Genomic DNA, 2,490 nt, shown 5'->3' with positions numbered 1-2,490 from the left:
TTGATAGGGTTTTCTGAATGAAGAAGACAAGAGGAAAAATCCAATTTATGCCTAGGATTTTTAATTGTAAAAAGACTCTTTCACCCTTAATGGATTTAATTAATTAATTACTTAATTACTTTGTAAATTACTAGTTTGCCCCTAGATTAAATTTTGGGGTGTTACAGGTAATCTAGTAAAAGTTAACGAGTTGGATCGAAACAGGTTCTGACTTTCTGTAGCTGCATTTAGAAATGAAGGTTTTACAGGCAAAGATGTTTCAGACACTTCTTCACCAAAACCCATGTATAAAAGGAACAGATTGAACCGAAAGCTACTTCATTATGGTTTTGTGGAGAGTTGCTTTTCTTGAGAAGTTCTATATAGGCTTTCTGTTACGTGTGACCTATTGTGCTTCAAATCAATCAATTTGATTTTCGTGTCAGAATGAAAGCATTGATTATACTAGAAGTTCATGTTCAAGTTTAAAGTAAAGTAAATATGTGAAGACTGTTTTTTGTTATCAAATCTAATTCCCTTTTTTTCATCCATTTTTTTTTCTCAGCTTCTGAGTTCATGAAATTACAGTTACATGGAATTTGGCCCACAGGAAATCTCTTTTAGAAAATCTTATCTGGTTTACTTCACAATTTTTTTTTTAGATGTGAAAATTAAGAACAATTGCATGCTGTTGATCAAGACATCCATGTTTAGCAATTCATCCTCTCATTGAAATAAATGTAAATGTTCCATTTATTTAAAAGTTTGCGAATCTTAAGTAGATGGCAAACAGATCAATAAGGTCCAATAACAGAACAAATTAATTGCTAGTATATACTGAAAGAGAACTCAAGGGTATAAAATAAAAACAAAATGATCCGAACTGCAAAGCATCATGGCCATGGCAAGGTCCTTATTGTTGAACTGGCTGTCTTTCTTTGATGTTAATAGTCGTTGTACCCCCAAAAGATCTTCCTGTTCCTTCTGATATCAATTATTCATTCTATCTATCCTATAATCTGCACGGAAAACAGAGGAATGTTAAATACTGTATAAATGATGAAAATGAGAAATGTGGTCTGTATTATATATACTTACATGAAACTAGAAGAGGCAATTCATTTAGTAATATGGTGGAGGAGGTGAAGGAGAGGAAGGGGGTGGTGACTTGTGGTGGTAGACTGGTGGTTGGGGTGATGGAGAAGGTAGTGGTGGGGACTTATAGTAATAAGGAGGTTGAGGAGATGGTGATGGAGGAGGAGGTAATTTATAGTCGTAGTGAGGAGGGGGTGATGGTGAAGGTAGTGGCGGTGACTTGTAGTAATACCACGGAGGAAGAGATGGAGATGGAGCCAGAGGTGACAGCGGTGGTAGTGATTTATAGTAATAAGGAGGCAGTGATGATGGAAAAGGTGGGAGCGGTGGCAGTGATGATGGAAAAGGTGGGAGCGGTGGCAGTGATTTATAGTAATAAGGAGGTAGTGATGATGGAAAAGGTGGGGATGCAAAAGTATTAGGATTGTAAGGCTCGTCTTCAGCAGCTACATTAGCAGCAATCAAGCACAAAGCCAAGGCACAAATCAGGTGAGGCCAAAAATTGGCCATTTCCAGAACACGAGAAAATTTCACTCCTACAACTCAAGAACTTCTATATCTTAGAACAGAAGGGATTTTGTGAATGATGCTTCAAGGTAGAGGGCTCAGAGTTTATATAGTCATCCTTTCCATAATTCTTTCATTTGTTTAATTAGTAGTCGTTGAAGCCTCCAATCTTTAACAAGTCTACAACTAAATGGTATTCCCCTATTTTCTATGTGTTACCTGCACATCTGTCCATGAAAAGTCAAGAAGAATAGTAAACATAAATACAAGAGTGCATTTCAGTTTTGGTTGTCGGGAGCCTAGAAGCTTCTCCATATATTATGTCAAATGTGACTGCCATTTTTAAGAATTTTCCATGGAAAACTCAACATAAAATATTACTATGAAGCATAAATATTTTATGATCATTTCATGTCTATCAAGCAAAAAGCTAGGGTTATTAGATCTGCTTTCTACCATAACTTCCTGTTTTTCAAAAATTTGTCATACATTGAAACCTTTTTCAAAACAACAAAAAGTTTAAATATTATAAATAATTTACGGGTATTAATTAGGAAGGTAATGCACTAATAAACCTAAAATCAATGCTGATTTTTCTAGAAAGGAATCGTCGTCTTTCGATAACTTCTTAAGCTAGCTATTTAATATTATAGGATGACCAGGTCCATGAATGAGATCATCATATGCATTTTCAATAACAATTCATTTTTTTCCTTCCTTCTCTTGTTGTGAAAGTAATTTCCAAAGAAGAAAATTGTGAGATTAGGTATGAAACATCCAAAGGCATTTGCATTAGTTTAATGCCACTCTGCGTAAATATTTGAATATGCACTTATAATATTATTTTAAGAATATATTGTATTTTTTATGTTAATTTGGATATATAAAAGATTCTTTGCATGTACCACC

At 34.6% G+C, this 2,490-nt stretch overlaps 1 long non-coding RNA gene across 1 annotated transcript; it reads right to left on the bottom strand.

The window, feature by feature from the left end:
- Nucleotides 1-705: 705 nt before the first annotated feature.
- LOC117916371 lies at nucleotides 706-1,642 on the bottom strand. The gene is made up of 2 exons (XR_004651548.1): nucleotides 1,078-1,642; nucleotides 706-998 (listed from the first exon to the last, which is right to left on the bottom strand). It is a non-coding gene; the product is annotated as an uncharacterized LOC117916371 (long non-coding RNA).
- Between the last annotated feature and the right edge of the window lie 848 nt (nucleotides 1,643-2,490).

Source organism: Vitis riparia, chromosome 6 (assembly GCF_004353265.1).
Source record: "Vitis riparia cultivar Riparia Gloire de Montpellier isolate 1030 chromosome 6, EGFV_Vit.rip_1.0, whole genome shotgun sequence".
NCBI lineage: Eukaryota > Viridiplantae > Streptophyta > Magnoliopsida > Vitales > Vitaceae > Vitis > Vitis riparia.
Note: the sequence above shows the minus strand (reverse complement) of the source record. Positions and strands in the feature narration are given on the sequence as shown.